The sequence below is a fragment of the Staurois parvus genome, unplaced genomic scaffold, assembly GCF_062004578.1.
Source record: "Staurois parvus isolate SC_StPar_1 unplaced genomic scaffold, SC_StPar_1.0 ptg000549l, whole genome shotgun sequence".
NCBI classification, from domain to species: Eukaryota; Metazoa; Chordata; class Amphibia; order Anura; family Ranidae; genus Staurois; species Staurois parvus.
Genome location: NW_028318345.1, coordinates 3,858,891 through 3,873,205, shown reverse-complemented (window position 1 = coordinate 3,873,205; position 14,315 = coordinate 3,858,891). Strand labels below are relative to the sequence as shown.

Genomic DNA, 14,315 nt, shown 5'->3' with positions numbered 1-14,315 from the left:
TTGTGCTTTAGGTGTTTCTCATACTGCTGTTGATGTCCTTCATTCTTCTTTCAATCGCTTTCTGTCATGCACTTCATTTATACTGCAGCTCAATTCACAGGGCAGATTTGCTAATGATGATAAAGCTGGAACATGTGTTGGCACAGCACTTATAGTATTCACCAAAAGCCTCAAAACATGGGAACAAAATTGAAAAACAGTGATAGAGTGTTGTCACCCCATAATAGGAAGTGCCTGAACAAGGACCCTCATGACAGGATCACTAGATATTATTTTACATCTCCCTTAACCAAGTACTCCTCAGTATTGGTCTTTAAGTCCTCTGATGTTATTGAATTTACTATCAGTGCCCTTTTAGGGCCCTTTAACGTGGAGCCTCTCCGCGGGGATTCCATGAGCAGATCCCCTACTGAATCAGAGTAGAATGTGCTGGATGTTAGTTTTTTTACATCCGTGCCCATTCAATTTGGCATTTAGTGAGATCCCGATATAGCTAAAAGACGGCTACAGCGCGGTTAGCTAGTTCTAGGATAGCATCCATGGACGTCCTCCCACAACCACATCCTCCGCGCACCCCCTGGAGCGTTCACTGCGTGTGATCTGTGATAGCTGTCCTTCGGATCACAGCTGATCACATGACTAAGGAACAGGCCAATCACAGTCGCTTTTACCATGTGACCAGCTTTGTCCAGTCACAGCTGATCACAGGGTAAATAGGAAATGCTGGTTATCTGCAGTCTTCTTCTCACTGACAGCACTTGAGGAGAGGAGAGCTGGTAAGCGGAATTTCTCAGGGGGACATCAGTGCCCATCAGTGCTGCCCATCAGTGCCCATCAGTGCCCCTAACAGTGCCCATCAGTGCCCATCAGTGCTGCCCATCAGTGTCACCTGACAGTGCTCATCAGTGCCGCCTATAAGTTCCTATCAGTGACTCCTTATCAGTGGCCATCAATGAAGTAGAAAATTTACTTACAGTATCTCACAGAAGTGAGTACACCGCTCACATTTTTGTAAATATTTTATTCTATCTTTTCATGTGACAACACTGAATAAATGACACTTTGCTACAATGTAAAGTAGTGAGTGTACAGCTTGTATAACAGTGTAAATTTGCTGTCCCCTCAAAATAACTCAACACACAGCCATTAATGTCTAAATCGCTGGCAACAAAAGTGAGTACACCCCTAAGTGAAAATGTCCACATTGGGCCCAATTAGCCATTTTCCCTCCCCGGTGTCATGTGACTCGTCAGTGTTACAAGGTCTCAGGTGTGAATGGGAGCAGGTGTGTTAAATTTGGTGTTATCACTCTCACTCTCTCATACTGGTCACTGGAAGTTCAACATGGAACCTCATGGCAAATAACTCTCTGAGGATCTGAAAAAAAAAATTGTTTCTCTACATAAAGATGGCCTAGGCTATAAGAAGATTGCCAAGACCCTGAAACTGAGCTGCAGCACAGTGGCCAAGACCATACAGCGGTTTAACAGGACAGGTTCCACTCAGAACAGGTCTCGCCATGGTCGACCAAAGAGGTGGAGTGCATGTGCTCAGCGTCATATCCAGAGGTTGTCTTTGGGAAATAGACGTATGAGTGCTGCCAGCATTGCTGCAGAGGTTGAAGGGGTGGGGGGTCAGCCTGCCAGACCATACGCCGCACACTGCATGAAATTGGTCTGCATGGCTGTTGTCCAAGAAGGAAGCCTCTTCTAAAGATGATGCACAAGAAAGCCCACAAACAGTTTGCTGAAGACAAGCAGACAAAGGACATGGATTACTGGAACCATATCTTATGGTCTGATGAAACCAAGATAAACTTATTTGGTTCAAATGGTGTCAAGCATTTGTGGTGGCAGCCAGGTGAGGAGTACAAAGACAAGTGTGTCTTGCCTACAGTCAAGCATGGTGCTGGGAGCGTCATGGTCTGGGGCTGTATGAGTGCTGCTGGCACTGGAGAGCTACAGTTCATTGAGGGAACCATGAATGCCAACATGTAGTGTGACATACTGAAGCAGAGCATGATCCCCTCCCTTCAAAGACTGGGCAGCAGGGCAGTATTCCATCATGATAACGACCCCAAACACACCTCCAAGATGACCACTGCCTTGCTAAAGAAGCTGAGGGTAAAGGTGATGGACTGGCCAAGCATGTCTCCAGACCTAAACCCTATAGAGCATCTGTGGGGCATCCTCAAACGGAAGGTGGAGGAGCTCAAGGTTTCTAACATTCACCAGCTCCGTGATGTCGACATGGAGGAGTGGAAGAGGACTCCAGTGGCAACCTGTGAAGCTCTGGTGAACTCCATGCCCAAGAGGGTTAAGGCAGTTCTGGAAAATAATGGGGGCCACACAAAATATTGACACTTTGGGCCCAATTGGACATTTTCACTTAGGGGTGTGCTCATTTTTCTTGCCAGCAGTTTAGACATTAATGGCTGTGTGTTGAGTTATTTTGAGGGGACAGCAAATTTACACTGTTATACAAGCTGTACACTCACTACTTTACATTGTAGCAAATTTATTCAGTGTTGTCACATGAAAAGATAGAATAAAATATTTACAAAAATGTGAGGGGTGGACTAATTTCTGGGAGATACTGTATTTACAAAACTTTATAACAGAAACTAAGAAAAATGTATTTTTTTTCCAAAATGTTTTGTTTTGTTTGTTTAGCAAATAATAAAAACCCATTGGCGATTAAATACCACCAAAATGAAGCTCTATTTGTTTAAAAAAATGCTAAAAATCTAGTTTGGGTACAGTGTTGCATGAGTGTACAATTGTCATTCAAAGTATGAGAGGACTGAAAGCTGAAAATTGGTCTGGGCAGGAAAGGGGTAAATTGCCCGATAGGCAAGTGATTAAACAGTGGATGGGGTGGACCCATGATAGCTTTATTGGTAGCTGGATGTAAATGGGCTTGTTTTCCATTTACATCAAGTATATCTCCAATCACAGAAAAACAGAAAAGGATGCAGTCCTTTTTCTTTTTTTTTTCCGGACCTGGACAGATGTAAACCAACACAAGTCTATTCACATCAGCCTGCCCATAGAACAGCATGAAGCTTCCAATCAGGTCCACCTGAAATACAAACAGGCCAACCTGTTTGTAAATTCATAATGTGTTTAATTTACCACAAATATTTCATCATCATTTTAAATGCAATTTTGTACAATATTCTAAACTCTACCCTGCTAAGATAAACATAAAGCAGACCTTTAAACATACATAACAATGATATGGTAGCCACCCCAATCTAAAACATGTAAAAATGTATTAGCAGTAAAAGATAAAAAAGCATTCCCAGGAGGTAGCAGTGAGTCTGAGAGATATCACCCGCACATAAGCAAACAGGCCTAAAGGCAAGCTATAATGTGCTTTAAGTATTTTTACTTTTTTGTTAACAGGGTTTTTTTTATATTAGAAAAACGCTGCATGCTGACTGAAGTGACAAGTTCTATATGCTGTTTGCATTGTGCTGGCTAAGCGTTGATCCATGAGATATCTCTGTGGGGATTGGTTTCAACTTATTTTCATATAAAACAGTGTTATACTATATGTGTTTTTTTAAAGGGGGTATTCCAAAAAGGGAAAACATTTGTGATGAGGAGAGGGATAGAGGTCTTTTAAATTCTATATGTTGGAATTGCTCCAGGTGGTGGAGTGCATGATTTGTGATGCATGAAAGTGTTACTAAACCCAGGACCCTGCATTCACTCTATCTGGCCTCAAAGAGCACACAGAACATGGAAATGTAATTATTTTAGTAAATATAAACTGTTAAACCTTTTCTCATCAGCAGTACATTGCAGTATTGTGACTTCTATCAGTGTCCAGCTGAGCATTGGTTAATGCTTGTAAGAGGAGTTTTCATTCCACTCTGACTGTTCTATGAGGCTGCATGACCCCTAGCCCTCTGTCTGGACAGAGCTGATTGGCCCTGTGCTGATCACATGCACCCTCCCAAAGAAAAAAAAACTCTTTAGCAATACGTACTAAACTGAGCATGTGCAGAGTAAGTCTTAGAGCTCTGTACTATCAGCAGATGGATTGAGGACAGTAGAAGAAGGGGAGGTTTAAAGAACACAGGATTAAACAGCCTTTTTACACAATGCAGAGAATTAACCCCTTAGCTTCCACAGTGGGTATAGCAAGCATGATCTACTGCATATACAGACTGATTTTACTGTTGTGTAACACTAAAGATGATATCACTGCACCATTTGGAAGAGTGGATCTCAAAGAATGTAAACAACTTTGTGATACATTGTTTTGTTTTTAATGTGTGACATCATTTATGCATTTACTCATGTTTACATTCGTAAGCACATGTCCTCAGATTCAGATTTTATGTTTTTTGGTTTTGAACTCAGCACATGTTTAAGCAGAGGTTTGCATGTATCCATTGAAAACAATACACCTGTGTTCAGATCCATAAACAGAAACACTTCTAACTGCATTTTTTATTGTCATGTGAATGTAGCCTTGTAGGACTTTGTGTTGTTTCACTTTATAATAGTGTGTAGATTGTAGCACTATATTTTACTTGCCACTTTTTTGGGGTTTTTTAATATGTTTTCACCTAGTAATTTTAAAATGGGGTGAAGGTGGAGGTAGGGATATCTTATAGTTAAAGCATAGTTGCCAACATTTCAAAAAACATTTTAGGGGCACTTTTTTCCTGTATGACCAGAAAGACAGTGTAGGTGGAGCAGTATGTTATCTAGGGGTATGACTTAATAAGAAAAAGAGGGTGGCGCCAAAAATTGGATGTTGTTTAAATTACACTAAATATTGGGCGTGGCTTAAAGGAGGTGTGGTTAAACAGAGCCTGAGACTCTCTTGGACTATGCAATTTTGCTGTCCACCCCAACATCCCAAAAAACAAATAAACACAATCATAGACGTATCTCAAAAAACATAATGTAAACATAAAAAACTGGTTCACACTGATTGGTTGCTAGAGGTTACAGCACATCATTACTGCTCACTGATTGGTTTCTAGAAGTTACTGCAGTTAGTGCAGGACTATGGTCTGAGACTGCAGGCGTAGTACAGGAGTTGGTTAGGGACTGCAGGTGTAGTACAGGAGTTGGTCAGGGACTGCAGGCTTAGTACAGGAGTTGGACTGAGACTGCAGGCATAGTACAGGACTATGGTCAGGGACTACAGGCTTAGTACAGGACTATGGTCAGGGACTGCAGATGTAGTACAGGATTATGGTCAGGGACTGCAGGTGTAGTGCAGGACTATGGTCATAGAGTGCAGGCATAGAACAGGACTATGGTCAGAGATTGCAGGCATAGTACAGGAATTGGTCAGGGATGCAGGTATAGTACAGGACTATGGTCAGAGACTGCAGGCATAGTAGAGGAGTTGGTCAGAGACTGCAGGCATAGTAAAGGAGATGGTCATAGACTGCAGGTGTAGTACAGGAAATGGTCAGAGACTGTGTACCTGGCACAAGAGATGATCAGAGACTGCGTACATGGAACATAGGATGGTTAGAGACTGAGTACATGGCACAAGAGATGATCAGAGACTGCAGACATGGCACAAGGGATGGTCAGAGACTGCGTACATGGTGCAAGGGATGGAAATAGACAGCGGACATGGCACAAGGGATGGACAGACACTGTAGACATGGCACAAGGGATGGACAGAGAAGGCGAACATAGCACAAGGGATGGACAGAGACTGCGGACATGGTGCAAGGGATGGACAGAGAAGGGGGACATGGCGCAAAGGATGGAAAGAGACTGCGGACACAGAGCCTCAAATTTAAAAACTGTCCCTAAACATACAAACAGTTGGCAACCCTGCATACACACTTACTACATTCACACATGCTACATACACACTTGCTACATACACACATGCTACATTCACACATGCTACATACACACTTCCTACATTCACACATGCTACATTCACACATGCTACTTACACACTTCCTACATTCACACATGCTACATACACATTTCCTACATTCACACATGCTACATACACACTTCCTACATTCACACATGCTACATACACACTTCCTACATTCACACATGCTACATTCACACATGCTACATACACACTTACTACATTCACACATGCTACATTCACACATGCTACATACACACTTCCTACATTAACACATGCTACATACACACTTCCTACATTCACACATGCTACATTCACACATGCTACTTACACACATGCTACATATACATACACTACATACGTCCCACCACCACAGCACTTACCTTCATTGCTCACATTGCCCTAGGTGAAAAGAGGGAGCGGGCGTGAATATCTGTGAGGCTGGCCACACCCCCTTCCACCCACTCACGCTGCCAAGCCTCACAGGGAGTCCTCAATCAGAGTGCCTGGACAGAGCTGCTGGGGGAGGAGGAAGAAGAGAGCACAAGAAATGTGGCGCTGGCTGCCTGGGACAGGGTACACACAATCCTAGAATATTTCCTATTTTCGGGATGGAGCCCGGGACGAAGGCTGGCTTTGACAGGGCTTTAAAATCCGGGACCGTCCTGGGTTTATGTTTAGGTGAAAAGTTTGCCTTACTGTAAGACACAGATGTCTCCTTTGTAATAAAAAATGCTGGGTGCAATAACTAAAAACAAGTCATATGCATGCACACAATCAACATGTAGTCATGCAGGTACCTTTAAATCAGCATTTAAACCATTACATATCTTAAGCATGTGAAAGACCATCTACCAAATGAACACCTGCCCTGGCATATAATAGCATTCATCCGGCACTCCAAGAAATAACAGAATCCAACTGCAATATTCTTGCACTGTCAAAACCTCCACTTTTATTATCACACGACACACAGGAGGATATATCTTATAGTCATCACAATCTGCATAACACACACCAATAATAATGTGAGCATTACAGCATGAAATAGACACATCTTTTGACAGCATTACAGCATAGAATTAATACATTACCAAAGCTATGTAAAAGCTCGGATGAACAAATCCCATCGGAACCAAACTGTCCAAGGGGTCACGGAGAAGCCTTAGGCGTGACCAGTCGATGAGCCCATATAGCTTTGGCAAAAATCCCAGCGTCAGAGCGTCCTCTGGCCATTAAGGGGGGCTTCTACTGGTCTCGCACAGACCTCTGTCTTAGAAAACCCATTTTATGGAAGCTGTCCAATAGTGGGCGGAGCCACACCCACCACAGGAGGAGCTAGCAGAAGGGTTCCGTGAGTATAGCAGAGTCACGTTCAACCATCATATTTGTTATCTAAAAAGTCACACTTTTGCTTCTTATCTACCCCAAAACCTCTTTTCATCTCCCCCAGACTTCGGGATTTCTAACTTAGACGTCTTTAAACAGGTTTTTATCTCCTAATGTGCGGTTACTAGATGTCATAAACACGTTTCATTCCATAAACAAGTTTTTATCTTGCTCTCAGCAGAATATCTTGTGACTTTGTTCCTTTGACCTAGAGAAATGACACATCAGTCACCTCTCATGCCCCTGGCATTTGGGCAACAATGCTTTTATTGTAAAAATTTCCCAAGAAACAAAGGGTCCAAGACCAACACATTTCATAGCCATTACACCTTGAATAATGATGAGGGAATCAATGATAGTGGGATTTGCAGACTTTTTCTTTTCACCTAAAAATATTCATGCAGAATTGTCCCATTCAATCATACAAGTTACACAAAATACATTAGAATCATACAAGATACTAATCATAATTTTCTGGATCCTGAATTGAGTGATTCTTCACACATCAGATAGGTCTACATGGAAACATTCAGTTAAACCAAATATTTGTGATTCACAGATCGATCCAGTGCCCTTGCCCTGAGAACTGGGTGAGATCCAGGTGGTACAGGGCCAATCTATGAACTATAGTGCCTCAGAGAAAGCCAAGTTTACTCTTTTCTTATGCTAGAGCCTAGAAGTGTGAAATTTCTCACCAAGCAAATGTGTCAAAGGATTCTTTGTTGACAGCACACAGTCTATTCATTTTTCTATGCTGTTCTTTATTTAATTTGAATGGAGCCAGTCCTCTCTATACCTTGTTATAGTGATGTCCCTGTTTGTCATTTCTCAATATATTGTGTTAAATCATTAAAAAGCTTTTTAGAAACTATAGTAATCTAGCAGAAAATAGTTAATTGCTTAATATTTGAAAACATGTTTAATCTAATACCAAACGAGAAGCTGTTGTAGTTTTTTCAAATACCTAAGTGGTACCATGAATAGTTATCCTATAGTTATCCTATACCAAAATGTGTCACTGTTATAATATTATCAACCACTTGAGTGTCTAATACCTAAAATATAATTTGGTATTGAAATAGCCTAAACCATCAAAATGTTTCAATGGACCCTCCAGCAGCCAACAACAATAGACCCCTCCTTCAGTAATAGATCCCTACCAGCAACAATAGATCCTCCACAAGCCAGCATCAATAGACCCTCCAGGCCATCTCAACACACCTTGCCATTGCATACGTTTCCCCACGTTCCCACTGAAAAAAAGCCCTGGAGGTCGCTGACTTGGCAGCCAAGGGTCGATGCACAAGTAGCATTAAATAAGGATACAGTGAATCAGTAGCAACAAAGAGCAAGAAACTGATATAAGCACAATAATCTGGCAAACAAGAAGTGCAGAGTCATGATTTAAATACAAAGTCTATGGGAGGGGGAAAAGAGTTTAGAGTTCAGCAAGAAATTGGGTATCTATGATTGTGGACCAAGACATTAGGCAGGGAACTATCTAGAACTTCAGGTAGCTTGGTAGGTAGAGCCACAACCTGGCGCAGAAAAATCCTTGTTCCTGGATCCTGATACTGTGTCTCTGCTGCAGAGATTTCCCTTCACTTTCTATACAAATATTAAAGGTAGATCTAAGGTTACAGTTATCACCAGAAGAGTTAGATAAGAGAAGTCTCATGATGGGAACCAGTTTCTGCAACTTCTATCAAAAGTAGGATTTTCCCTTACGTTTTAAAAGATTTACTCTCTCATCCCATTGTGTCTCCAAGACAGAAAATGAGGGGCAATTTACTCATTAGGGACAAAGACAGCAATAAAACTCTGCTAGAGATTGTACCTCTTCCCCTACCGACATGAGCAGTCTCTGCAAATAACAACCTGCAATTAACACAAATAAGGGTCAGATTTACTTGTTGAAAACCCAAAAACCTAACAAAATTTTTGTAATGTAGCTATATTTTATACATTGTGTTTTCAAACTGGAAGAGTATTTAAACAAGGAAAAATCATTTAAAGGATAAAAAAAAATAACTTGTGAGCCAATGGAGTCAATATTTTAATCAGTTATTGTATTAGGTCGCAGGCTCCCTTATGCACCCTCATATGATGTGCGTTATGAGAAGATATTAAATAATGCGTTGCCGCGCTCTAACACTAAATGTATTCCAATGCAATTAGCTATTGCCGTATAAAGTGCATATTTGATATAACAACTCTATATTGTGTTAAAAATAAAAAATATAATATATATATGTGACAGCTTAAAAATTAAATAATCCTTAAGTAAATTGTGATCACAAATAAAAAGCAAATAAAATCTCCGTTAATTATGAATCAATTGTGTTATGAATAGATAAAAGAAAAATAAAATTGTATCCACACAGGCTCATTCAGAAGCTGCACAATCCCAGACATCAAATTATAGGCTGCTTGGAAGGAGAGTATATCGTCATCTCATTTTCTGCTGAACTTTTACTTCTATTTTCATTAATTATTTGCACATTTACACATTGGACTTTTTTACAATTTTATTTTTCTTATATCTATTGATTCACAACACAATTGATTCATAATTAACAGAGATTTTATTTGCTTTTTATTTGTGATCACAATTTAATTATTTAAGGATTATTTAATTTTTAAGCTGTCTCCAAACTTTCTAAACAAAGGGCCAATTTACTGTCCTTCAGACGGCCTGAACTGTGACCTTTGGGAGTAGAAAATGTCCTGACGTCAGTGAGAATAGACAATGCCCCATCTTTGAAGTCAGTGAGAGGGATAGTGTCCCATTTTTGGTTTCAATGGGAAGAATTGCGACCAATTGTTTGTGAGGAACTGTGCCCCGTCATTAGTTATGGAGAGGAATTGTGCCCCATAGTTGGTGTCATTGGGAGGAATTGTGCCCCATCATTGGTGTCATTGGCAGGAATTGTGCACCATCATTGGTGTCTTTGGAAGGAATTGTGCCCCTTAGTTGCTGTCAGTGGGGGGAATTATGCCAGTGGATGAAACAGTGCCCCCAGGGCCAGAAAAAAGCAAGTAAAGGGCCGCATCCGGCCCCCAGGCCACAGTTTGGAGACCACTGTTCTAAAGAATTGCACCAGTGATCAGCAGATCCAGTGACTGAGGTGACCGGTCAGATCATAACATGTTACACCCTGAATATGGATCTAACATGTAACATGTTCTGAAAAGGTGAACTTGTCCTTAAAGTACTTGCGTGTGTTCATTTAACAAAACTGAATCCAGTAAAGATTTCCACAGCTTCCTGTTACTACATTACTAATTCTAGCCTCAGATTATACATATTATGTTCATGAGCATTTTTGTAATCTGAGCAATTAAAGTTTAACTTTCTACGTAAATCAATGACAATGACCTGTCACCTTTTATTTGTTTACCATGGGAATTTAGTAAGCCAAAGCTTTAGTTTAAGCATTCCAGTATTGTTTGTAATGCTTTGCATTCGGTGCTTTCTGGAAGGCGAGGATAAACACCGGTAACAAAGTTGCCACCTAAAAAAAATCCATCTATACAAAATATCACATTATAAATGTACATCTATACATCTCAATATTACATTAAAATTAGAAATACATTTTAAATTAACTGTTACATTTATAGTGATTTCAGCCTTTCAAAACCATCTTATATAGTTATTCAAGCAAAGTTAGAGGTGAAAAAAATAAAATAAAAGCCAGCAGCTACAAAAACTGTAGCTGCTGACTTTTAAAATACAGCCACTTACCTGTCCCAGGGTCCAGCGGTGTCCTCACCACGGCTGGTTTCACCAGCCGTCTTCTCTCCCTGGCGCCGGCATCTTTAGTGTGGGTACCCGGCTGTGACAGCTTGCAGCTTCACAGCCGGGTGCCTACTGCGCATGTGCGAGAAGCGCTGCACTTTGTGGATGGCCTGTAGTCTTCTGGGACCTGTCACATATCCCAGAAGACTAAGGGGAGGGAGGGGAGGACAACTTCTGCTTCCAATCGCTTAGGCGATCGCAGTGGAAGTGGGAGCGGGTACCTGTCAAATTCGGGTACCCACACCACAAAGGTGCCAATCCTTAATGGGGAGCGGGGGACAAAGCATTAAAGTGGAACTTTCCCTTTTCGGTGGAGCTCCGCTTCAATCACTTGCCCTCCAGAAGATTTTTCCCCCATTCTTGACCAAGTCCTCCCTCAGGACCAGTGAATCTCTAAAAAGAAAGGATTAAGGTACCCCCAGCATTCTCCTTTTTTTTGCTCATACCTAAAGGTCAGTGAATGCATGACGGTCATTCTTACCTCTGCCTCGAGGAGCTTCCGCCTGGGTTCAGCCTCTCCCAGTTGCAGTCCCTACTTTTGGGCAGTTAAAGGCTCTGATAAGGTAAGGAGTCCCTTCTGGGGGTCTTTTGTGACAGCAGTTGTAGCTCATCCTGAAGCACTGTATTTGCAAACTGGTTCATGGCATTCGCTGGGGCTCAGAACAGAGGGAACACCTATACCTGTCCTTTTTCCATGACTTCCTATGCACTTTTCCACTTCTTCTATGTTCTTGTATCTTGCTTCCTTCCTTGGTCTGGCTGTCTCTCCCTGGGTGTTTGTCCCCCCCCTTCCATTGATCTTTTCATTCTTTTCCCCCTTTTCCTGCTCTTTTGGAGCTGGCGCACTCCCAACTCCCAACTCCAGCCTTTTGAAAGTCCCAGCGTCTTCTTGGCCGCAGTGCACGTGTGCAGACACCCGCCGAGTCTACGCTGCCCGGCGGGGTCCTAGGGCCGCTGATTCACGCATGCATGGTGGAGCTCGATGTTACTGTAGGCAAACAGGCTATTTTTGCTCTTACTCGAATTTCAGGGTTTTTTCTCCTTTCAGGATGGGAGAGGAATATGTTTTCCTTTACTCTGCACCTTCCACTATTTACTCCCGGCAGTTTTAGTGTGACCACGTGCAGCTTTGATGCAGGTCAGCCTTGCTGAGAGCTCCTGGAAGTATTGCCAGTATTTCGCTAGCGGTAAGTCTCCTTTTTTTCTCCTTCCTCTTTCTTTTCTGTCTGCCCTCTCTTTTCTTTTTTCTCTTCCTCTACACCTCTTCCTTTTTCCCATGCACTCTCTTTTATTATTTCCTTCCCCCCCCCCCCCAAAAAAAGGGAAGGGAGGTGGGGAGGGGGGATAAGTGAGGGGGAGATGCAGTAATCTTAATCGACTTATTGTCCTATTGCTGCTCTTTTTGTCCTCTGACTAAAAATGAGCCATTCGCTGCCCTTCAAAAATAAGGGCCTGGGTAAGTAAAAAAAAAAGAGTGCGCTTATGCTGGTACATTTATGCATTTCACCCTGTACACCAGAAGAGGTCCAAGAGGACATCCAGGCGCCATGAGGAATCTGAGGGCAGCCCAAGCCAAGCTTGTTCTTCCAGGTCCAGATACAATTCAACTGGGGCTCGTTCTTCTGCCAAAAGAGAACGATCCTCACATTCCCCAAGCCCTAGGTCTCAAAAATGCTGGGCATGTGAAGCCACCTCTCTACTGGGCAAGCTAGTCTGCAGAGACTGCTTCAGGGTTTATGCAGCAAAAAGAGGTGCAGAGAGCCAGCAGGTTGCGGACCTACTAAAAAAAGTGGTCAAAGACTCCCTTGCAGAACTTGTAGCAGCTAATCTGTCACAGCTAATCATCACATCTTCCTCAAGAGGAGGCATCAGATGCGCTACTACCAGGCCCATCCTCGGGCGAACTCTCTCACCCAATAGTGGACCGGCCATCTAAACAATTTTGAGAAGAAGATCCCTTGGATGTATCAGATCCTTCAGGCTTTAGCTTTGCCCTGGTGCAGCCTTATGTCCAGGCAGTCAAGCTTGCCCTTGGTTGGGAGGAAGCTGATTCCCCAGCAAGGAAATCAAAGAGCTACTTCCCATTTCTTAAAAAACGAATCACCTACTTTCCTCTGGTGGATGAAATCAGGAACGTCATAGAAAGGGAATGGAAGAGGACAGAGAAAAGATTTTCTCTCAATTGCCTGGGCAAGCTATATCCACTTTCGGAAGCAGACTCCAGAACGTTGGATGCAGTGGTGGTCCGCTTAGCAAAAATCATAACATTGCCTATGGATGACTTAACCTCGTCTAAAGATCCCCTAGACAGACAAATTGATCTTGACCTAAAGAGGGCCTATCAGATGGCTGGAAATGCCTGCAAGCCAGTGATTGCACTGACATCTGTCTCCAATGTTTTTTGAGTATGGACAGACAACATAGAGGGGGCTATTCAGCAGGGAGTTCCCAAGGAAGACATAGTCAAAGCCTTTGATGAGCTCAAGCTCTTGGCTGACTTCATCGGTGAAGCAGCTATCGATACAATAAGATCTTCTGCAAGATCAGTGCTGCATGCCGTAATGGCAAGGCGGGCCTTATGGTTGAAGCCGTGGGCGGCCGACATGGCGTTAAAACAAAATCGGTATAAAATCCCTTTTGATGGTAAATCACTGTTTGGAGAGAGCCTGGAAAGGGCCCTTTCCCATGTTACTAGAGGAAAATTAGGTCTGTTTCCCCAAGAGAGAAGACCTAGACGTACCAGGGGATTTACTTCAAGATCTCAGAAGTTTCGAGGCAGAGATCACAGGCAGTTCAGACAGGGCAGAGACTCAAGGAAGGCCTGGAGAAGCACACAATCAACTTTTTGAGGACCCACAAACAAAAAGCTCTGCCTATCCCATAGGACACCGCCAATTCCTTTTGACGACAGGCCAGCCTAGGCAATCCCAGTAGGAGCCAAACTGAGGAATTTCGCCAAGGTTTGGATGCAAAGGTGCCAGGATCCCTGGGTGGTCTCAACAGTCTAATTCGGACACTTCTGGGCTTTCTCAGGACGGCCACCTTGTGACTTCTTCACCCCCACAAGAATACCAGTGTCTCCTCAGAAGAGGGAGATACTTCTACAGTTTCTGGATTCCCTACAGGCACAACAGGTGGTAATACCCATTCCTCAATCAGAGAGGTTTTCAGGTTTTTACTCCAACCTATTTCTGGTACCCAAAAGGAATGGCAGGTGGAGACCCGTAATAGACCTCAAGAAATTAAACCACTA

General features: G+C 42.6%; 1 long non-coding RNA gene and 1 pseudogene across 1 annotated transcript in view; one reads left to right on the top strand and one right to left on the bottom strand.

The window, feature by feature from the left end:
• Window positions 1-7,580, bottom strand: part of LOC149451069 (uncharacterized) — an 82,747-nt gene extending 75,167 nt beyond the window's left edge. Inside the window, exon 1 of the long non-coding RNA XR_016315151.1 lies at window positions 6,966-7,580. This is a non-coding gene — a long non-coding RNA (uncharacterized LOC149451069). The remainder of the gene's footprint in view (window positions 1-6,965) is intronic.
• Window positions 7,581-11,526: 3,946 nt separating this feature from the next.
• LOC149451068 (uncharacterized) lies at window positions 11,527-13,911 on the top strand (annotated as a pseudogene).
• Window positions 13,912-14,315: the final 404 nt, after the last annotated feature.